At 43.3% G+C, this 24,661-nt stretch overlaps 1 protein-coding gene across 20 annotated transcripts in view; it reads left to right on the top strand.

Annotated features, from left to right (window-relative positions):
- ZBTB38 (zinc finger and BTB domain containing 38) overlaps positions 1-24,661 on the top strand; it is a 145,348-nt gene that overhangs the window by 35,695 nt on the left and 84,992 nt on the right. For 4 of the 20 annotated variants that reach the window (XM_070375263.1, XM_070375257.1, XM_070375271.1 and 1 more), the window contains exon 1: positions 24,189-24,637. The gene's annotated coding sequence lies outside the window, so the exon portion shown is untranslated. Of the gene's footprint in view, positions 1-24,117; positions 24,638-24,661 lie in introns of those variants that run through there. The other 16 variants (XR_011465073.1, XR_011465075.1, XR_011465076.1 and 13 more) reach the window with 11 other exon arrangements.

The following is a 24,661-nucleotide window of genomic DNA, read 5'->3' as shown; positions in this document are numbered from 1 at the left end:
TCCTGCTTCCCTCCCCCTTTTATTCTCCCCAAGCCAACCCGCATCCCCAACCTGATCCTAATCCTGTCTTCTTCCAGGGAGCTCTGACCTCTTTCACCCAAGGGTGACCCCCTTCTCTAGCCTGTGCCATTTTGCATCCCTTACCTCAGCTCAGACAAACCAAAGGCTTATCCTTCAACCCACAGCCTTTACAAGGAAGCAATCTAGAAATTTCTTGATGATGTCTTCACTTATGTCACTAAACAGAAAGCAAGAGTTGGCATTGGAACTCATGGAGGAAAACTGAGAACCAATCACCCGCCAATACAACAGCTATTTCAGTTTTCCAGCAGGTAGGGGTGGTGGGGAGGGAGCAGGGTGAAGAAGGAGAGAGAAACATGTCTTTGAGTTGCCATAATTTCTGTGCACTTCTGTCTCTCTCAATGGATTATAGAGACCTTATTACTCATTGGTGGAGTCTGCACCTTCCATAGTGCCTTAGTGGATATAAATCCTTTTTGTTAACTTTTTTTTTTTTAAGAAATAATGGCTTTTTATTATTTACTTATGGCTGCACTGGGTTTTGGAGAAGGCAATGGCACCCCACTCCAGTATTCTTGCCTGGAGAATCCCATGGACGGAGGAGCCTGGTAGGCTGCAGTCCATGGGGTCGCTAAAAGTCAGATATGACTGAGCGAGTTCACTTTCACTTTTCACTTTCATGCATTGGAGAAGGAAATGGCAACCCACTCCAGTATTCTTGCCTGGAGAATCCCAGGGACAGAGGAGCCTAGCAGGCTGTCGTCTGTGGGGTCGCACAGAGTCGGACACTACTGAAGCGACGCAGCAGCAGCAGCAGCAGCACTGGGTTTTCATTGCTCTTTGGTTTTTCTCTGGTTGGGGCAAGTGTCTCTAGTTGCTGTGCACAGGCTTCTCCCTGCAGTGGCTTCTCCGGCGGTGGAGCAGAGGCTCTAGGGTGCAAAGGCTTCGGTAGTTATGGCTCCCAGGCTCTAGAGCACAGGCTCAGTAGTTGTGGCACGTGGCATTTGTTGCCCCGCAGCCTGTGGGATCTTCCCAGATCAGGGATCAAACCTATGTCTCCTGCATTGGCAGGTGGATTCTTATCCACTGAGCCACCAGGAAAGTCTCCTCTATCTTTTTTGAAAACGGAGAGTAGACCACCTGGGAAACTCACGAGAACACATATGTTTCCACCAAATTAATATATACATCCTATGAATGAAACTATGCATGTTGTTTAGAGAAGAGATTTATAAGAGGTAAAGATTATGATGAGAGGATGGAGGTAAGGAAGCTCTGGTCAAAATGCAGGAGCCCCTCTCATTCCAAAGTGGAATTCTATGGATTACATTATAGAGAGAAATGTAACAGGTAAGAATTGCAGTTGACAGGGAAGAACTGCTCTGGCATACCTAGATGTGTTATGTTCTCTATTTCTCTAAAATCAAATTAAACTTGGCTTTAGATTTCTCACTCTCCAAGATTGTGGAAGAGACCCAATAATCATCATTATTGGGTCTCTCAAGGTCTCACAGGCCCAGGAAAGAGGACTATCCTGATTCATAGGCCACGGTGGGTGCCGTGGTTGCACCTCTCCTTCTGCTATCCGATGTGCTGCCCTTTTTGGTCTTGAAGGACCACAGAGAGGCTTCTTGATGCTACGTTCCTCTTACCACTGACCACAGTTATCTGTGGCGACCCCCACCCAGGCTCTCGAAGCAGGAGTGTGTGGTGTGCAGTACCCACTGGCTTTCAGGTAACCCCTCATCTGAGTGTCTGCTGGGGTGGTAGGACACTGACCCCCTGCCACTTGGAAACCTGCCCCCACTACCCCATACACATACAAGCACACACAGACTTCTCCATCTCAGCGAAGCCACTGATAAGGCTGGGCTACATATCCTCTCTTTAAAAGCAGCACGTTCTCTGCCATCCTGAATAATTCTTCTTAAAATGTACTGGTTTCCAACCAAAGACCTGAGTCAAAGGGCCTTAACCCGGGGCCTAGAAACTTCTCTGTTTAAGACTCCGAAGCACAAAGGAGTATTTCTTTTCCCCTGAGGAAAGGAAGCCCAGAACTTAAAACTCAAGGCCAAGAAGAAAATTATCTTATCATTCTTTTTTGCTGATAATGGCGCGGCAGTAAAAAAAAAAAAAAGAAAGGATAAAACACCGATTATTTTCTCCCTTCACTCACTGTTTCATGTGTGAACACTGAGCTGTGGGGTGTGTGTTTGTGTGTGTGGTGGGGGTGGGGCAGTGGTGGCTAAAAACATTAACGCAGGAGACTTGCACCCCTGATGAAATCTCAAAGGGCAGCTTAGCAGGAGAAGCTGAGGAAAGAAACCCAAACCACGTGTCTGCAGCATTAACTGTAGCAGGTACCACTGTGTCCTGTGACCACGTGAAATGAGGAAATGGCAATTTGCAAAGATTTCCTGTGCAGTCATTGGTCTAGGGCTGGCTTGAGGAGCAGGGCTGATAGTATAGTGGCTCGGGACTCAGGAGGGCCTGAAGACCCCTTTTGCTCCACTCACAGAGCCCTGAAGCCTGGTGGGAGGCTGTGCCTGAAGGGACACCTTTTTCTAATTCATCAAATCTGTGGTCCCCAACCTTTTTGGCACCAGGGATCGGTTTTGTGGAAAACAATTTTTCTACAGACTGAGTGGAGTAGGGGATGGTTTCAGGATGATTCAAGCTCATTATGTTCATTGTGCACGTTATTACTATTATTATTTCATCAGCTCCACCTCAGATCATCAGGTATTAGAGCTCAGAGGTTGGGGACCCCTGGGTTATAAGACTGCTATGACCCTATTTAAGAAGGACAGTGGGAAAGGGAATATACCAGGATTGGGAAAAATCTGCATATTTGGTAGACTGTAAAGATTATAAGGGTGGCTCAGTGGTAAAGAATCTACCTGCCAATGCAGGAGATAGAGTTTGACCCCTGGGTCAGGAAGATCCCCTGGAGAAGGAGATAGCAACCCACTCCAGTATTCTTGCCTGGAGAATCCCATGGGCAGGGGAACCTGGAGGGCTACAGTCCATGGGATCGCAGAGTCGGTCACAATTTAGCAACTAAGCAACAACAAAGATTCTAAACTCTAAACCAAGACCCAACATTATATTAAAGCAGGGAAACCAACAGCAGGAAAATGAAAAGCATTCAACTGACCCTTGATCAAGGGAAGCCAGGCAGAAGGGAATCAGGACATATTTACTCCCCCCATCCACCCCTCCCCCTCTCCTTCACTCCCTGCCCCCCATCTACCCCCCCATCCTCCGCACCAGTCCTTGCCCCTGCTTGTAGAGTCAGTCAGTTGGTCCTGCACCATGTTAAGAAATAAGCAGGTAATATGGCTAATATCAGTCCAGGCAAACAAAGGAGAATTTTAAAATTTGATTCTCACTTAAAGAGATAGAGTAGGGCTTTTAAAGACAGTAATCACTGTCAGGATTCCTTATTCAGTTGTAAGCAACAGAAAATTATCTTTAAAAGTGTGCTCTAGGGGACTTCCCTGGCAATCCTTCAGTTAAGATTTGCTTCCAGTTCAGGAGGCATGAGTTTGATCCCTGGTCAGGGAGTTAAGATCCCACATGCCTCCTGGCCAAAAAAAAAAAAAAAAAAAAATAAAACAGAAACAACATTGTAAAAAATTCAATAAAGACTTTAAAAATGGTTCACATTTAAAAAAAAAAAGTGTTCTCTATAAGCCTCTTAGAATGGGGAAATTGGGATAGGAAGGATCTGAGATTCTCTTCTTTAGTCATCAAGAATGGCTTTTTAAAAGTTGGTTGTGGAATTATGAATAATACCTATTCAGGACAGAAATAATTAGATCCTACCAAATTGTTCTTTAAAAATTGTATATATTACATATGCAACACTACTATATGTTTGATCTTTTCTCTGTACATCTGACAGTTTCTGATGGTCTCAATCTCTTCCATGTTGATCCATCTGGCAGGCCAATGACCCTCACACATTGTCTCCATTTCCCTGATGCTAATGATGTTAAGTGAAAAGTTGCTGCTGAACCATGAAAAGATGCCGGGATTCTTGGCCTCCGGAGGAGAAGAATTCAATCCTGGGCCAGAGACAAGGCTTGATCACTCAGAGCTTTTGTGTAATAAAGTTTTATTAAAGTATAAAGGGGATAGAGAAAGCTTCTGACATAGGCATCAGAAGTGGGCAGAAAGAGTACCCCCTTGCTAGCGTTAGCAGTCGAGTTATATACTCTCCAATGATTCAAAAGAATGTCTGGAGGTTGTACAGACCTCACCAGACCTACTCCCATAATTTACATTTTAAGAAAACAGGATTAGCCAGAAGGTTTAATCCAGAGACTGTCCTCAGGCAGGATACATTATTGTTATATAATCCTAAGGAATGTAGAGGAAAAAAAGTTTGTGCTTTCTTCCTCCTTGAGAATTCCAGATCCCTCTCTCCTTGGGGACCCCTAGACTTATCAACCTGCCTAGGAAATGACTCTCTCATAAGCATATTTCATATGCCATTTGTTACTTCTATTTTTTCTATGAATCACTTGTTCATATTCTCTGCCCTTTTTTCATGTATTGTTTCTTTTCTTTTTTTTTTTTTTAGCTAGTACTGATATACATCTTTTAACTATTATAGCTCTTTAAAATATCTTCTCAGACTCTGTTATTTGTCTTTAACTTTTTATGGTATCTTTTGCTGGCCAGAAGGCTTGGGTTTTCATAGAGAGAAAATCATCACTGACTTTCTTCATGGTATCTGGGATTTTATGATTTATTTAGAAAGGTCTCCTACATCATAGGGTTTATAAAAATATTCTTTTATTTTTTTTATTTTTTCTACTTTCATAGTTTTTAAAAATGTTTGTATCTTCAATCTAGCTTTTATTTATTTGGCATATAACACAGGGGTTCACTAACCACCAGACCATTCTTTGACACAGACCACTCATTTCAGTTCATTCAGTTCAGTCGCTCAGTTGTGTCCGACTCTTTGCCACCTCATGAATCGCAGCACGCCAGGCCTCCCTGTCCATCACCAACTCCCAGAGTTTACTCAGACTCACCTCCATCGAGTCAGTGATGCCATCCAGACATCTCATCCTCTGTCATCCCCTTCTCCTCCTGCCCCCAATCCCTCCCAGCATCACAGTCTTTTCCAATGAGTCAACTCTTCGCATGAGGTGGCCAAAGTACTGGAGTTTCAGCTTCAGCATCATTCCCTCCAAAGAAATCCAAGGGCTGATCTCCTTTAGAATGGACTGGTTGGATCTCCTTGCAGTCCAAGGGACTCTCAAGAGTCTTCTCCAACACCACAGTTCAAAAGCATCAATTCTTCGGTGCTCAGCCTTCTTCACAGTCCAACTCTCACATCCATACATGACCACCGGAAAAACCATAGCCTTGACTAGACGGACCTTTGTTGGCAAAGTAATGTCTCTGCTTTTCAATATGCTATCTAGGTTGGTCATAACTTTCCTTCCAAGGAGTAAGCGTCTTTTAATTTCATGGCTGAAGTCACCATCTGCAGTGATTTTGGAGCCCCAAAATATAAAGTCTGACACTGTTTCCACTGTTTCCCCATCTATTTCCCATGAAGTGGTGGGATGGGATGCTATGATCTTCGTTTTCTGAATGTTGAGCTTTAAGCCAACTTTTTCACTCTCCTCTTTCACTTTCATCAAGAGGCTTTTGAGTTCCTCTTCACTTTCTGCCATAAGGGTGGCGTCATCTGCATATCTGAGGTTATTGATATTTCTCCCGGCAATCTTGATTCCAGCTTGTGTTTCTTGAGTCCAGTGTTTCTCATGATGTACTCTGCATATAAGTTAAATAGGCAGGGTGACAATATACAGCCTTGACGTACTCCTTTTCCTATTTGGAACCAGTCTGTTGTCCCATGTCCAGTTCTAACTGCTGCTTCCTGACCTGCATACAGATTTCTCAAGAGGCAGGTCAGGTGGTCTGGTATTTCCATCTCTTGAAGAATTTTCCACAGTTTATTGTGATCCGCACAGTCAAAGGCTTTGGCATAGTCAATAAAGCAGAAATAGATGCTTTTCTGGAACTCTCTTGCTTTTTCCATGATCCAGTGGATGTTGGCAATTTGATCTCTGGTTCCTCTGCCTTTTCTAAAACCAGCTTGAACATCAGGAAGTTCACGGTTCACGTATTGCTGAAGCCTGGCTTGGAGAATTTTGAGCATTACTTTACTAGCGTGTGAGATGAGTGCAATTGTGCAGTAGTTTGAGCATTCTTTGACATTGCCTTTCTTTGGGATTGGAATGAAAACTGACCTTTTCCAGTTCTGTGGCCACTGCTGAGTTTTCCAAATTTGCTGGCATATTGAGTGCAGCACTTTCACAGCATCATCTTCCAGGATTTGAAATAGCTCAACTGGAACTCCATCACCTTCACTAGCTTTGTTCGTAGTGATGCTTTCCAAGGCCCACTTGACTTCACATTCCAGGATGTCTGGCTCTAGGTCAGTGATCACACCATCATAATTATATGGGTCGTGAAGATCTTTTTTGTACAGTTCTTCTGTGTATTCTTGCCACCTCTTCTTAATATCTTCTGCTTCTGTTAGATCCATACCATTTCTGTCCTTTATCGAGCCCAACTTTGCATGAAATGTCCCCTTGGTATCTCTAATTTTCTTGAAGAGATCTCTAGTCTTTCCCATTCTGTTGTTTTCCTCTATTTCTTTACACTGATTGCTGAGGAAGGCTTTCTCATCTCTTCTTGCTATTCTTTGGAACTCTGCATTCAGATGTTTATATCTTTCCTTTTCTCCTTTGCTTTTTGCTTCTCTTCTTTTCACAGCTATTTGTAAGGCCTCCCCAGACAGCCATTTTGCTTTTTGGCATTTGTTTTCCATGGGGATGGTCTTGATCCCTGTCTCCTGTACAATGTCATGGACCTCATTCCATAGTTTATCAGGCACTCTATCTATCAGATCTAGGCCCTTGAATCTATTTGTCACTTCCACTGTATAATCATAAGGGATTTGATTTAGGTCATACCTGAATGGTCTAGTGGTTTTCCCTACTTTCTTCAATTTCAGTCTGAATTTGGCAATAAGGAGTTCATGATCTGAGCCACAGTCAGCTCCTGGTCTTGTTTTTGTTGACTATGTAGAGCTTCTCCATCTTTGGCTGCAAAGAATATAATCATTCTGATTTCGGTGTTGACCATCTGGTGATGTCCATGTGTAGAGTCTTTTCTTGTGTTGTTGGAAGAGGGTGTTTGCTATGACCAGTGCATTTTCTTGGCAAAACTCTATTAGTCTTTGCCCTGCTTCATTCCCTATTCCGAGGCCAAATTTGCCTGTGACTCCAGGTGTTTCTTGATTTCCTACTTTTGCATTCCAGTCCCCTATAATGAAAAGGACATCTTTTTTGGGTGTTAGTTCTAAAAGGTCTTGTAGGTCTTCATAGAACCGTTCAACTTCAGCTTCTTCAGCGTTACTGGTTGGGGCATAGACTTGGATTACTGTGATATTGAATGGTTTGCCTTGGAAACGAACAGAGATCATTCTGTCGTTTTTGAGATTGCATCCAAGTACTGCATTTCGGACTCTTTTGTTGACCGTGATGGCTACTCCATTTCTTCTAAGGGATTCCTGCCCGCAGTAGTAGATATAATGGTCTTCTGAGTTAAATTACCCATTCCAGTCCATTTTAGTTCGCTGATTCCTAGACCACTCATTATAAGCACCTAACTCCATTTTCCCATGCATCGTGAAGCAAAAGGGAAACCAAGTTCTTTCATCCACCTGAGAGACATCCAGTCTGCAAAGCGGGGAAAGGATGAGCAGCACTAATCTATGTCCAGCAAAGATCATCCACTCTAGCGGGAAGACTATTTTGGCAATCACATTATTTAAACTTCCTAAAATGGTCCTGATTTGCAATATTCTTTCTTTCTTTTTTTAAATAGTCTTTATTTTTTATTAAAAAGTTAGTATTGATTGATTTGGCTGTGCTGGATCTTTGTTGCTCCTCAGGCTTTTCTTTAGTTATGATGAGCTGGGGCTGCTCTCTGGTTGCTGTGCTTGAGCTTTTCATTGAAGTGACTTCTCTTGTCACGGAGCATGGGGCTCTAGAGTGTTCGGGCTTCAGTAGTCATGGCTCCCAGACTCTAGAGCACAGGCTCAGTAGTTGTGGCACGTGGGTTTAGTTGTAGGATCTTCCTAGGCCAGAGATCAAACCCACGTCTCCTGCACTGGCAGGCGGATTCTTTACCACTGAGCCACCAGGGAAGCCCGCAGTACACTTTCTTACTAAGAGAGTATTACCACCCAACTTTTGATTTGGAAACTGTGGTGCTAATACAGTCAGTGAGGTTGTGTGTCCACAAGCCTGCAAATGAGACAGATAAACACCACATGAAGTATACTGAATTCTTTGAATTCAGAGGAGCAAGGGGCATTTCTGCCTGGGAAGATGAGGGAAAACATTTGAACCGGACCTTGAAAGCAAGTTAAATTTTAAGAGACTAGACTGGTGGGATTTTCCAGGCAAGAACACTGGAGTGGGTTGCCAGTGCCAGGGACAGGGGAGCCTGGTGGCTGCCGTCTATGGGGTGGCACAGAGTTGGACACGACTGAAGCGACTTAGCAGCAGCAGCAACAGGGTGATGGGAAAGGCCGTCTAGGCCAAAGGAACATAGGAGCAAAGACAGAGAAGCAGAAAAGCACGGGTCACTTTTCAGGAACCACTCATGATCTGTTCAATAGTCTACTTTATATGAAAGTGGCAAAGGATTAAGTTAGAATGTAGTTTGAGTCTGCAGGGCGAAGAGCCTGGAATGCTAGGGTAATGAATTTGTGCTTTATACTCTCTAAGTAATGGATCACCACTAAAGGCTTTTTTTTTTCTAATATCTTTATTGAGATACAATTCATATATCACATAATTCATCCATTTAAAGTGTATAATTCAGTGGTTTTCAATACATTCACGGATATGTCCAACCAGCATCACAGTCAATTTTAGAACATTTGCATCACTTCAGAAAGAAATCTTAGGGACTTTCCTGGTGGTCCAGTGGACACTTTCAATGCAGGAGGCACAGGTTTGAACCTTGGTCAGGGAATTAAGATCCCACAAGTCTGGCAGTGCGGCAAAAAGAATAAAAGAAAAAAGAAGAAACTTTATATTCTTTGTCTGTCACCTCTTAACCCTTCATCCCCATTCCAGGGCTAAGAAACCACTAATCTCTGTTCTGGACATTTCATATGAAAGAAATCATATAATATGTGGTCTTCAGTAACAGGCTTTTTCTGCTTGGCATAATATTACCATTGATGGTTTGAGCAACAGAATTCTCTGATCAAAGCGGCTCTTTAGAGAGAATGTTCTAGATGCAGATAGTGGAAAGAGGCTGGAAGGCCAAAGAGAGCCATTAGAATGAGTAGCTGTTTCGGGGTCATGTGAGCACTCAATAAGGAAATTTTAGCTGCACGCAGAAGACATAGAGCTATAAACAACTTAAATAACAGGGACATATTATCTTACTCACAGGAAATCTGGAGATGGGCATTTCTGGATTGGTTCATGGCTTACCAGTGTTGCCAAGAACCCACATTCTTCTATCTTTCTCTCTATCATCTGAGTATAGTAGCTTTTATGCTCTGACTTTTCTCCTCATTGTTGCAGGACATCTTGTTTCTCTTTAAGCTATCACTTCTTCATATAGTTGCTTACAGAAGCATGCATTTTGGTTTTTAACAAGAGCAAACTTTTTCCTACACTGTGTAGCCTGTGTAGCCTACCCCACAGACTTTCCCTCAGGGACCACTGTCAGGACCACAGCACATATCCATGCCTCAGCTTGGGTATGCTGAAAATGTGCTTGTCTGACATTGTCAACTTCTATGATGGGTCGTGGTCTCTGCCAGCAAGAAGGAAGAGAGAGGGGGGTATTTGGGGGCAGGCAAACAACAATGATTGCTACAAGGGCCAAAGAAGACTCGGGATGGAACAGCATTCTTAGTCCAACAAAGGACAGTCTTTCCCAAAGATGGCAGTGACCAGGACAGTCAAATGATACAGTGAGGACAAGGAGAACGAAGACCAAGAAGAAGGTGATGGCATTGGTTCTTGGTCACTGAAAGTGAAAAAGTGAAAGTGAAAGTCACTCAGTCATGTCCAACTCTTTGCAACCCCATGGACTGTAGCCTGCTCGATTCGTCTGTCCATGGAATTCTCCAGGCAAGAATACTGGAGTGGGTAGCCTATCCCTTCTTCAGGGGATCTCCCTGACCTAGGGATCAACCTGGGGTCTCCTGCATTGCAGGTATATTCCTTACCAGCTGAGCAACCAGAGAAGCCCTTAATTATGTTGTATATCTTTAATTATTATCTTCTAGAAAGAGGACACAAGAAGGTAGTAGATTGTAGAGCTTTGAGAAAAGAGGAGATAGATGGTAAAAAAAAAATAACAAATGAAAAAGTACAAAACATTTTAAACAGAAGCAGGAGAAAGATTGGGCAACAAGATCAAATGAAAAGTGTTTTTCAAGATGGAAAGACTCTTGTGGATAACAAGATAACTTATTAGATATTAATTTGTGGCTTTTGTTCTCACTACCATAGGTCATAATCATGGAGATTTAAATAATGGATTAAAAATGGTTGAAAATATATTTCAAAATTAGGAGTACATTTGTTTCTCTGTTTGTTTGTTTCTAATTTTATTTATTTATTTCTGGCTGTGCTGGGTCTTTGTTGCTGTGTGTGGGCTTTTCTTTGGTTGCGGCGAGTAGGGGCTACTCTCCAGCTGCGGTGCAAGGGCTTCTCATTGCCGTGGCTTCTCTTGTGGCGCACGGGCTCTAAAGCATAGGCTCAGTAGTTGTGGCACACGGGCTTACTTTCTCCATTGCATGTGGGATCTTCCTGGCTCAGAGGTGGAACCCGTGTCTCCTGCATTGGCGGGCATATTCTTTACCACTGGGCCACCAGGGAAGCCCAGGAGTACATTTGCTTAACATTAAAAACCAAAGCGATCTTAGAGAAGACAAAAAGCACAAAAGCCATAAGAGAAAGCACTTGGTGACAGATTTAAATGTGTTGGATATGTAAAAATATACTACACATAGTATCAAAAGATCAGTGACAAAGTAGAGAAAAGTGTGTATTTGCAACACACAGCTAATATGTGCCTAAAATACCTGATATAAAAGAGCACCTGCAAATTGATAAGAAAAGAACAAATCAACAGGAAAATAGGCAAAGGACATGGAAAGGCAATTCACCAAGGAGACAAACAAATGATCAATAAAATTACTAAAAGTTATTCAAACTCACCCATAATACTAAAACCTATATAGTTATCACTATAATCTGGGCACTGTTCGTAGAGCTTTACATCTAGTTACTTATGTAATCTTCATAGCAACCCTGTGATGGGTACTTTATCTCTGTTTGGCAAATGTGAAAAGAATTAAGAATCTTAGTTAAGGAAATACAGACATTAAGTGTCAGCATTTTGGCTTCAGACTCTGCTCTTAACAACTATACTTAGAGTCAAGAAAATGCAAATTAAAACAAAAACAAGATGCCAAATTTTACCCATCAGATGGGTAAAACTTAAAAAGTGTGATAATACCCAATGATGGCAAAGGCATGAGAGAATATTTCGTCTCATATACTGCTGGTAGGAGTATGACTTGCTTCAGCTTTTTAAAAAAACCATCTGTAAATATCTATTAAACTTAAAAATACACACAAAACATTTGAGTCAACAATCTCATTTGGACAACCTATTCCACAGGAGTAGAAGTATGACAGTATAAATGGAAGAATATTTATTGCAGCATTGCTCTAGTGGCCAAACAAACAAAAATACCTGGGGCAAAAGCTCTGTCTACCAGAATGACTGAGCAGCATATGATTTGCCATACCAATGAGTTAGATTACTCTTTCCCAAACTTGAATCTACCTTATACCATTAAAACATTCTTTTTAAAAATATGTATTTATTTGGCTGCGTGGTATCTTAGTTGTGGCACTCTCATTGCATCACGCTGATCTTTCGTTGTAGTTCACAGACTTGGTTGCCATGCATGGGCTTAGTTCCTCCATGGTATGTGGGATTTTAGTTCCCCTGCCAGGGACTGAATCCAAGTCCTCTGCATTGCAAGGTGGATTCCAGCGGACCACCAGAGAGGTCCCTCATTAAAACAATCTTATTTGAGTTGGCTTCAGAGTTCTCCAGAAAAATAGAACTAATAGGAGATATATTATCTCATATATATATATAGACACACACACACACATATGGGTATATATATACATAGATACACACACGTATATGTACCCAAATATAGACAGAGAGACAGAAAGACACAGAGAGAGACAGAGAGGATTTATTATAAGGAATTGGTCACACAATTATAGGGGCCTAGAAGTCCCCTATACCATCTGCAAGGTGTAGCCCCAGGAAAGCCAGTGGCATAGTCCTGAGAACCAGGACAGCCCCTGATGTACATCTCAGTCAAAGGGCAGGAGAACGTTGATGGCCCAACTCGAGCAAGAAGACAGAAAGAGGCCAGATTCTCCGTCTCCGCCTTTATGTAGTAGTCACGCCCTCAACTGATTGTCTGACACTCAATCACACCGCCCAGGAACCACACCAGGGAAGTCCATCTACTTTACTCAGTCTACCAACTGAAACGCTAATCTCGTCTAAAAACATACTCACAGACACACTCAGAAATATTGTTTAGCCAGGTATCTGGGCACCCTGTGATCCAGTCAAGTTGGCACATAAAATTGGCCAGTACATTTTGGAATTTGCTAGGAAATAAAGGTTTATAGCCCCACAATCAGTTGAAAACCAGTATTATCTGCTATACCTAGAAAGTATCTGTAATAATTAATACAATAGCAAAAGGACGTTATTTATTTCTAGTTAGATAGCATGTTACAGAAGATCCCAATCCTGAGCCAAACTCTCTACAAGAGTGAACTTGCTACCATCAGAGAGATATTAAAGCCCTACCATGTGAGGCAGTATCATCTTTTTTGTTGTTGTTCAGTAGCCCAGTAGAATCCCCAACTCTTTGTGACTCCATGGACTGCAGGATGCCAGGCCTCCCTGTCCCTTACCATCATCTCTTGGAGTTTGCCCAAGTTCATTTCCATTGCATCAGTGATGCCATCCAACCATCTCATCCTCTATTATAGGCCATCTAAATTTCTTGAATGGGATTTCTCTGATAGCCCCGTTGGTAAAGAATCAGCCTTCAGTGCAGGAGATCCTGGTTCAATTCCTGGGTCGGGAAGACCCAATGGAGAAGGAATAGGCTACCCACTTCAGTATTCTTGGGCTTCTTTTGTGGCTCAGCCGGTAAAGAATCAGCTTGCAATGCAGGAGACCTGGGTTCGATCCCTGGGTTGGGAAGATCCCCTGGAGAAGGAAAAGGCTACCCACTCCAGTATTCTGGCCTGGAGAATTCCATGGACTGTATAGTCCATGGGGTTGCAAAGAGTCAGACACGACTAAGCAACTTTCACTTCATTTCACTTCAAGTTTCTTGGAGTCCGTGGTACTCAGCATCCCCAACTTCTGGAAACAAACAGGAGATTATTATAATACATATAATATGACATATATAATAATATATTATAAACAGATTATTTCCATTTATTTATTTTTGTGGTGTGCCACGTGGCATACAGCATCTTAGTTCCCTAACCAGGGATTGAACCTGTGCCCCCTGCAGTGGAAAAGAGGAGTCTTAACGATTGGATAACCAGGGAAGTCTCCAGGAGATCCTTATTTTTGATCTGAAGAGAGATTCAGAATTTACTAAATTACAAAAGCAAGTTGTGAAGCAACCCAGCTTTTGTATACAACAAGCAAATTTACAAGAATCCTCTATATGTGGATTGAGGCTTGTCTTGATGAGCACATGGAGAAGCAGATGAATATTAAGTATTACCATAGGACATTGCCATTTTAAGTCAGAAGTGATCTGAAGTTGGCATTTTAATATAGTCCCTCCTAATAAACCACCAAGGATGTTAACACTGATTATGTGAAAGGATTTTATTACTTTGCTTTTAATTATAAGCGTGTATGGAGAAGGCAATGGCACCCCACTCCAGTACTCTTGCCTGGAAAACCCTATGGACGGAGGAGCCTGGAAGGCTGCAGTCCGTGGGGTTGCTGAGGGTTGGACACGACTGAGCGACTTCACTTTCCCTTTTCGCTTTCCTGCATTGAAGAAGGAAATGGCAACCCACTCCAGTGTTCTTGCCTGGAGAATCCCAGGGACAGGGAACCTGGTGGACTGCCGTCTATGGAGTCGCACAGAGTCGGACACGACTAAAGTGACTTAGCAGCATAAGCATGTATTGCTCTCGTATTTTTCTCTATTCTAATTTTAAAATACCTTAAAAGAAATGAAAGGGAGCCATTAGTCTGAGCTGCTGAAAACTGGGAATAAGCTGCAAGTCTTTGTTTATGTGTCAATTATATCTTAATAAAGCGATGGTGGGGGACCCTTCTCGGGAGGGTCACACCATATCTCTGATCCACCTCAGCACTACTGAGGGACTGGATAATTCTTTGTTGGATAATTCTTTGGGACTGGATAATTCTTTGTTGGGGGAGGTGGGGAGCTGTCCTGTGTATTACAGGATTTTTAGCAACATCCCTGGCTTCTACATATCCATGACAGTAGCATCCCCCTAACCCCAAACAAAAAACAGCCAAAAATGTCTACAGACGCTGCCGAATGTTTCCTGGGGGCGGAATCGCCCCAGTTGAGAACCACTGCTCTAGTCCTCGATTTCTCATCACTGAAGAGAGACCTTGAAACAGGTGCTGTCCACGCTCCCACTAAGCCCCAGCCTTCTCTAATCACAACAAAGTGGAATCTATAAATATGCTTTCCAGAAGCTGTTTTCTCCAGCGCCACTAGAGGGAGCACTCTGCAATACAAAGGACAAAACAGAGCACACAGGAAAATTTGTTTTCCCCTCGGTGGACTTGGCTGTCTCCGTTCCCAACGCCCCAGTCTTTAATAAATAGCCTTTGATGTCGAGAGTGATAACCCTTAACCACGAGGCATGAAGAACTATTTGTCTTGTGCTTTGTGCCGTAAAAGTCGTGTTGTTAGATATGGTGGAAGAGTGCAAAATGTTCTTCGCTTTTTCCACGCTGTTTGTAAGGCAGTTAGATGAATCAACATCACTAAAAAGAAATTATGTGTCTCGGTGAGGAGAGTCTATGGGACAAGGAGACTAAGAGGTGAAAGATCTAGTTCTCTTCCTGGTCCTGCCACTTCCAGGCTGTGTGATGTTGGCCAAGTCTCTTAACCTTTCTGGTTATATGTAAGAAAGCTGAGGAGATAGACTGAGAAGTTACTTGCTTAGGGTTCCATACTAAGGTCAAGTATGGATTGGCTCCGACCTGCCAACTTCATGGGATAGTTGTGAGAATCAAATGAGATGGAGTAAGTGAAAGAGTTTTGAAAATAGAAACCCCCATGCAAGTTCAGCGTGTGGATTTGCCCATACTGCGGGAGTGAGAAGAGGTGATGGCTAAGAGGTAGCCTGCTGGGGAGGTGGTTGCAGGGAGGGAGCCAGGTGAGGGCAGATCAACACAGGTTACTGAAGATATTCCTCCACCAAAGTGTTATAAATTACAAATCCTTTACTGCTGATGAAACATAAGGTTTCAATCCCCATCAAAATGGACAGGCTACTTGGAACGGTGTTACTTTATGCTCTTAGGAGATAATAAATACCTTCACGAAAGTGAAAGATCTTACTCCAATACTGTTTTAAACTTTTAAAAAACCCTGAACCACAATAAGAAATACATTTCACAGAGTGACCGAATTCACACACATTATAAAACTGAAACAAAATTCTGATGTGTGATACACTTGGAAATTTTCTGTTTTCTTTCATTCTGTCACTTGAAACTGATGCTAGTTGTGACGCAGTAGATAATGAGTCCTGACTTTCAGTTTTAGACATATTGTACCAGAAGTTTTCATGGGAGGAGGGGAGGAAGCATAGGGCCCTGGTGCTAAGGGAGGGAGGAAACAGAGATATAACTCCCACACATGACTCAGGGAGCCTCAGACGTGAACTTTATACATTTTCCTAGGGGCTGATTCTTTGAGGAGGAAGAAAAAATGAGCAACAATTTCAAATTCACCTCCATGAGTGAGGATGGGCCGCTGGTCCATAGAGTCCAGGCTGGATTCTCAGAGGTCCTGATTGAAATCCTGCACCATCATCGTAAAGTATGGATGGGCATGATGTAACCTCCACCACAACAAAAAGTAAAAGCTCTACATGTATTGAGCCCTTCTTATACATTAGACATTGCACCAAGCACTTCATATGAATGATGGGACATAAATTAAGCTTAGTGCTCACTGATTTTCCTTTCTTCCCACTCACTAAAAAGAGTTCTGGCTTTGCCTGTCCAGTTTCTTTTCCAGCCCCATCAGAAGGAGAACTGGACAGAAGTAGACAGACTGGAAGAATGTTGGTTAGGGCTGGAGAAAAAGCTTTGTACGGAGCTTGGGAGAAAGAAGGGGACGCTGAAGCTGCGGGGTGTAAGGGGCTTGGATACAAGGAGAAAAAGGATATTAAGAAGAATTTCAGGGGGATCTGTTGCTGTTAGAGAAATGCAAGTATTGAATATAAATTAATCTGAATTTCTTTGTGGTGACTAGGCTGGATATCTCAGACTCTAACATCATCCTGAGACTGGCCCAGGTAGGTCATGGTTTCAGTGGGGTTGCATAAGCATTATCTCTTTTAATCTTCGTTACACACACGAGATTTTTTTTCTTTTTTTTTTTTGATTAGAAAAGGAGGCTGATATAGGCTAAGTAAACTTAAAGGCATGCAGCTAATAAATGTGGACAAATACTCCCAAAATTGATCTATAGGTGGAATATACAATCTCCATCAAAATCCCAGCTGGATATTTGGCAGAAATTGAGAAGATAATCCTGAAAATCATATGGACATGCCAAAGATTCAGAATAGCCAAAATCATCGTGAAAAAGAACAAAGTTGTAGACTCACACTTACTAATTTCCAAACTTTTTATGAAGCTACAGTAAATAAAACAGTGTGCTGCTCGTGTAAGAACTCACATCTCGATCCATGGACTAGAATGAAGGGTCCAGGAATAAACTAATACTTACGGTCAGTTGATTTTTGACAAAACAGTCAGGAAAATTCAATGGGGGAAAGAATAGACTATTTTTTAAAATAACTTTTTAGAATTTTAGATCAGTTTTAGATGTGCAGAATTCTGGTGAGAGTAGTCTTTTCAACAAACAGTTCTGGAACAAATAGACATCCATGTGAAAAGAATGAATTTGGATCTCTACCTTACATAAAAAATAAAGTGAATCATAGATCTAGAGGGCTTCACCGGTGGCTCAGCAGTGAAGAATCTGCCCTCCAATGCAGGAGACGCAGGAGATACGGGTTCCATCCCTAGGTCTGGAAGGTCCCCTGGAGGACAGCATGGCAACCCACTCCAATATTCTTGCCTGGAGAATCCCATGGACAGAGGACCCTATCGGGCTACGGTCCACAGGGTCGCAAAGAGCTGGACACGACTGAAGCGACCAATCACATACACGTGCATGTAGACCTGAGGTAAGAACTAAAACCCTAAAACTCTTAGAAAACTCAGGTGTACATCTGTATGACCTTAGGTTAGACAATAGTTTCTCAGGTATGGCATCAGAAGCACAAATGATAAAAGAGTAATAAGTTAGATTTCATCAAAGTTAAAATATTTTTCTCCTTCAAAGACCATAAAGAAAAAGAAATAACTACAGAAAGGATATGTATTTGTAGAATATATGTCTGATAAAAAATTTTGTATCCAAAATATATTAAGAATCCCTATACATAAAATATTAATAAAAAAGATGAACAATTTAATTTAAAAATGAATAAAATATTTGTATAGACAATTCTTCAAAGAAGTTATACAAATGGCCAATAAATTCACGAAAAGATTCTCAACAGTATTAGTTATTAGGATGAGTCAGTCAGTTCAGTCGCTCAGTCATGTCCGACTCTTTGTGACTTCATGGACTGCAGCACGCCAGGCTTCCCTGTCCATTACCAACTCCAGGAGCTTGCTCAAATTCATGTCCATCTAGTCAGTGATACCATCCAACCATCTCATCCTCTGTCATCTCCTTCTCCTCCTGCCTTTGATCTTTCCCAGCATCAGGGTCTTTTCCAGTGAGTCAGTTCTTCGAATCAAGTGGCCAAAGTACTGGAGCTTCAGCATTAGTCCTTCCAATGACTATTCAGGACTGATTTCCTTTAGGATGGACTGGTTGGATCTCCTTGCTGTGCAAGGGACTCTCAAAAGTCTTCTCCAACACCACATTTCTAAAGCATCAATTCTTTGGCACTCAGCTTTCTTTATAGTCCAACTCTCACATCCATACATGACTACTGGAAAAACCATAGCTTTGACTAGATGGACCTTTGTTGGCAAAGTAAGATCTCTGGTTTTCAGTATGCTGTCTAGGTTGGTCATAGCTTTTCTTCCAAGGAGCAAGCATCTATTAATTTCATGGCTGCAGTCACCATCTGCAATGATTTTGGGGACCCCCAAAATAAAGTCTGTCATTGTTTCCATTGTTTCCCCATCTATTAGCCATGAAGGGATGGGACTTGATGCCATAATCTTCATTTTCTAAATGTTGGGATTTAAGCCAGCTTTTTCACTCTCTTCTTTCACTTTCATGAAGAGGCTTTTTAGTTCTTCTTTGCTTTCTGCCATAAGGGTGGTGTCATCTGCATATCTGAGGTTGTTGATATTTCTCCCATCAATCTTAATTCCAGCTTGTGCTTCATCCAGCCCAGCATTTCGCATGATGTACTCTGCATATAAGTTAAATAAGCAGGGTGACAATATACAGCCTTGACGTACTCCTTTCCCAATTTGGAACCAGCCTGTTGTTCCATGTCCAGTTCTAACTGTTGCTTCTTGACCTGCATACAGATTTCTCAGGAGGCAGGTAAGGTGGTCTGGTATCCCCATCTCTTGAAGAATTTTCCACAGTTTGTGGTGATCCACACAGTCAAAGGCTTTGGCTGCTGCTGCTTCTGCTGCTGCTAAGTTGCTTCAGTCGTGTCCAACTCTGTGCGACCCCATAGATGGCAGCCCACCAGGCTCCTCCATCCCTGGGATTCTCCAGGCAAGAACACTGGAGTGGGTTGCCATTTCCTTCTCCAATGCATGAAAGTGAAAAGTGAAAGTGAATTCACTCAGTCGTGTCCGACTCCTCGCGATCCCATGGACTGCAGCCTACCAGGCTCCTCCGTCCATAGGGTTTTCCAGGCAAGAGTACCGAAGTGGGGCGCCATAGCCTTCTCCGCAAAGGCTTTGGAGTAGTCAATAAAGCAGAAGTAGATGTTTTTCTGGAACTCTCTTGCTTTTTTGATGATCCAACGGATGTTGGCAATTTGATCTCTGGTTCCTCTGCCTTTTCTAAATCCAGCTTGAACATCTGGAAGTTCACGGTTCATGTACTGTTGAAGACTGGCTTTGGGGAATTTTGAGCATTACTTTGCTATCGTGTGAAATGAGTGCAATTGTGCAGTAGTTTGAACATACTTTGACCGTGCCTTTCTTTGGGATTGGAACGAAAACTGACCTTTTGCAGTCCTGTGGCCACTGCTGTGTCCCAAATTTGCTGGCATATTGAGTGCAACACTTTCACAGCATCATCTTTTAGGATTTGAAATAGCTCAACTAGAATTACACCACCTCCACTAGCTTTGTTTGTAGTGATGTTTCCTAAGGCTCACTTGACCTCACATTCCAGGATATCTGGCTCTAGGTGAGTGATCATACCATCATGGTTATCTGGGTCATGAAAATCTTTTTTGTGTGTAATTCTTCTGTGTATTCTTGCCACCTCTTCTTAATATCTTCTGCTTCTGTTAGGTCCATACCATTTCTGTCCTTTATTGTGTCCATCTTTGTATGAAATGTTCCCTTGGTATCTCTAATTTTCTTGAAGAGATCTCTAGTCTTTCCCATTCTATTGTTTTCCTCTATTTCTTTGCATTGATCACTGAGGAAGGCTTTCTTATCTCTCCTTGCTATTCTTTGGCACTCTGCATTCAAATGGGTATATCTTTCCTCTTCTCCTTTGCCTTTAGCGTCTCTTCTTTTCTCAGCTATTTGTAAGGCCTCCTCAGACAACCATTTTGCCTTTTTGCATTTCTTTTTCTTGGGCGTAGTCTTGATCACTGCCTCCTGTACAATGTCACAAACCTCCATCCATAGTTCTTCAGGCACTCTATCAGATCTAGTCCCTTGAATCTATTTGTCACTTCCACTGTATAATCGTAAGGGATTTGATTTAGGTCATACCTGAATGGTCTAGTGGTTTTCCCTACTTTCTTCAATTTAAGTCAGAATTTGGCAATAAGGAGTTCATAATCTGAGCTCCCAGTCTTGTTTTTGCTGACTATATAGAGCTTCTCCATCTTTGGCTGCAAAGAATATAATCATTCTGATTTCAGTATTGACCATCTGGTCATGTCCATGTGTAGAATCTTCTCTTGTGTTGATGGAAAAGAGTGCTTGCTATGATGAGTGCATTCTCTTGGCAAAACTCTGTTATTGGGGTAATACAAATCAAAACTGAAATATGATACTACATCATACCTAGTAGGATGGCTAAAATCCAAAAAGACAGACAATAAGATTGTTGGTGCAGGTGTGGAGAAGCAGAGTTCTCACACATCACTGATGGGAATGTGAAATGGTACAGCTCTTTGGAAAACAGTTTAACAGTTCCTCAAAATGTTAAACATAGAGTTATCTTATGACCCAGGAATTCTACTCTTTGGTATGCATGCGAGAGACATGAAAACATATATCCACATGAAAACTTGTACTCAGATTTCATGGCAACATTATTCGTAACAGCTCAAAATGTGTCCGTAAGCTGATGTATGAATAAACAAAACATAGTATAATCACAAAATGGAATATTGTTTGGGCACAAAAAGGAATGAAGTACTGACATATTCTACAATATGGGCGAACCTGAAGACCACTATGCTGAATGAAAGAAGCTAAACACAAAAGGCCATATATTGCATGATACCATTTGTACGAAATGTCCAGAAGAGGCAAATCTATAGAGACAGAAGGTTAGTGTTTGTCCAGTGCTGGGACTGGGGGCAGATGAGGAATGACTGCTACTGGGCACAAGTGTTCTTTGGGGGATGACAAAATGTTCTCCAATGAGGTTATGGGGACTTCCCTGGTGATCCAGTGGCTAAGACTCCATGCTCCCATTGCAGGGGGCCCAGGTTTGATCCCTGGTAAGGAAACTAGATCCCACATGCTGCAACTAAGAGTTTTGGATGCTGCAACTAAGACCCAGCCCAGCCAAGTAAATTAAATAGGTAAATAAATACTTCTTAAAAAATGAGGTTATGGATCACACACTTCTGTGAATAGACTAAAATCCATTGATGTGTACACTGTAAGTGGGTTAACTTTTTGACATAAAAATTATACCATAATAATTAAAAAATTGTTTTTAAAAAGGTGTTGAAATGAGAGAAATTGGAGGCAGTAAGGATAGGTAAGTCTTCTAAGCCTTTGCTTTTGTTTTTGAATTTCCAGTATATAACCACATTTATTGCACTGAAGAGGAGGGCTCTCCAGATGGGATAGAGGTTGGGGTGTCACTGTACTTACACCTCTGTGTCCCCAAATAGATGTTTGGCCCAATTCTCTGATTTAATCCTCACTGTTAGAATCAACCCCCAGAGCAAACAATGCCAGGAGCGGCATTTCTCTTGGTGCCTACTCATTGTTTCTCTGTCTTCGCTTTATCTTTCTCTTCACATTTTCTTGGTCCCACAAGGTAGACTGAAAAAATAATCAGCCTCTGTTCGTCTAATTAGAGACATAAACACCCATGTGTGTGAATCAAGCATGGCCACGGAGTCTTTGGGGAAGCAACAGGGAGGTGCCCAGAGACATTTTCTGTAGATAAGAAAAGAATCAGCAAACCTGTGCCAAAACACGCCTGGAGCTTGCAGCGCTTTCCTCGGCCCAAGGTCAGGCTCTGTGCGGACGCTGACAGTGACTCCGGTCAGTTGTTGCTACTCCCTCCGTCCAAAGCATGTGGCTTTCTCCCTTATGAAACTCACTTCTGCTATTTCCACCTGCCTGGGGAGTCAGACCCCACAGCACAGGTGTAATTCCTCAGAGTGGCAACTGGCAGTGGTTCCAGGAACAAGGTAATGACACAACGTCCCCATCGAACAGAGGCATCGATTTCCTGAGCCCAGTAGAGGGATCCCGTGACTGAACGCCCTGTCCCACGGTGGAAAGAAGAGCCATGGAGTGGCTTTACTGAGGCCACCAGCATCTCCCTGCCCACTGCCCACTGGGCTGAAAAGTCCTGGCTTTTGTCTTCCTCTTGGAATAACGGAAAAGTACAAACCACAGAATTATGAACCATAGCGGGAGAAGGGATCTCCAAGGTCATTCTTATCCAGGGCCCGGATAGCCCCATCATCAGATGTCTCCTCTTGCCAGCCCTCCTCACCCTGGCCCAGCACAACCCCCAGCGGGATTCTCTCTCCATCTTAGAAGGGCAGCTGATTCCTGGCAGGGCAGTGCTCAGGGCTGTGACTGCCACTGTCAGATCTAGTTCTGGCTCCTGTCACTCCCATTTCCTCCTGGTGCTTTGAAATGATATGGTAGTTCCAACACATTCTCCAAGTCTTGGGGTCTTTGAGAATGCTCTCATGTCTTCCCTTTTCTTTTTTTTTTTTTTATTTGGCTGCACTGGGTGTTAGCTGTGGCACGCAGGATCTTTAGTTGCCGCATGCAAAAGTTGCGACATGTAGGATCTAGTTCCCTGACCAGGGATCGAACCTGGGCCCCCTGCATTGGGAGCACAGGGTCATAGTCCCTGGACCATCAGGGAAGGCCCTTCCCTGTCCTGTCTTCCCCAGGCTCGTGCCTTGAGCTGCACTCAGCCTCCCTCCTACACCCATGAGGCCACAGGGCTATTAAGACAAGTCTAGGACGTGGCTCCTGTTCTGTCCACTGTGATCTCAGATCCTGCAGTCACCATGTGCCATCAAACCTCCTGGCTCCTCACTGCCACTTGGACCTGACTGGACTTACCCCCTTGGCCACTCTGGGTATCCCAGGAACCCTCAGACGTGGTGTTGACCCATCAGAAGAGCCTGAGGCCTACTACTGTAGACAGATCGTACCTAATTGCTCCACTATTTCCTTGTAGGATTTGGTTTCAAGCCCCATCATTACTCCCATTTCCCCTCACCTGGACAGGCTGCTCTTGGTCTATATTCCTTCATTCGCTCAGTCACTCAGTGTCATGCTTGAGAACACAGGGTTTGAGATCAGGCGATCTAGATTCTGCCATTAACTAGCTGTGAGACTTCAGAGAAGTGTCTTAATCTCTCTGAGCACCTCATCTGAGGAGCTGGGGATAATAACAGTACCTGCCTCATAGTTTCGTCATGAAAACCATAAATGAAATAATCTTTGTAAAGCACTTAGCCCAGAAGTGCCAACATTCACTACAAGCACACAATATATGTTCTCTACTATTTTATTTTAAAACTATCATTCGTGTATTCACCGAGCGTTTACTGCACCCTGTGGCAGGCACTGGGATATAAATCCCCCTCTTAAAGAGAGAAGACCCCTTGAATCCAGGCAGCACAAACTCATACTGGTACCCAGAGGTCAGGGTGCAGAGGTGCAGAGTCAGGGCACAAGGGCAGAGAATAGACCCTGAGCACTGTGCGCTGTCCAGGGAGGGTGACAAGAACACCTTCCACCTTTCCCGCACTCTTTTCAAACCTCTGCGATTCCCTGGGTAAGGTGGCACCACAGGGAAGTGGGAGGTGGGGGATGCCAGAGGGTGAAGTGAGAAATCCCCAGAGACACCCCCTCCGCTGCTGCTTCTTTGCCAGAGAGTGGCCTTGCCTCTGCCATGCAGGAGGGCGATGTCCCCTGAGGAGGCCTTGCTGAATCTGCCAGGGACGGTTCCGGAAGTAGGAAGGGCGGCCGGGGGTGGGGAGGCGGCAGGAATGTTCTGGCCTGCTGCTCGTACAGGCGAGTGTCCCGAGAGGAGGGCCTCTGGACATCAAAGGTTCCTTTTGTCCCCCTCCGAGTGGCAGGGCAGACGGGCCGCTGGCGATGACTCAGGCCTGGCCCTGACGTCACCCACGCCCGGCCACTGGCCTCCCTCTGCAGCCAGGAAACTGGCTGGGGAGTGGCACTCGCAGGCTGCAGCAAATCTCAAAATAAGGAGGCAACTGCCTCTCTCCTCCTCCTCTCCATCGCCCCACAGCACACCTTGGTTTTCTTTTATGCTGCTGCTTTTTTTGGGGTTTTTTTTTTCTGAAGCCTCACGGAAGGTTTTACTTCTATATCAACTTTCAAAATGTAGGAAGTCAGAATGGGTGACATCATCAGAAAAATATGTGGAGCTGATCTCGACCAGAAGTGAAGAACCCAGAGCAAGAAGGCGGTTAGAACTCCTGAGCCCAGGGAATTGGCAGCGTCTGGGTTTCAGAGGAGCCAGCGCCTCGGAGTAAGTGCAGGCCGCCCCCAGACC

Source organism: Bos mutus, chromosome 1 (assembly GCF_027580195.1).
Source record: "Bos mutus isolate GX-2022 chromosome 1, NWIPB_WYAK_1.1, whole genome shotgun sequence".
Lineage (NCBI taxonomy): Eukaryota > Metazoa > Chordata > Mammalia > Artiodactyla > Bovidae > Bos > Bos mutus.
Note: the sequence above shows the minus strand (reverse complement) of the source record. Positions and strands in the feature narration are given on the sequence as shown.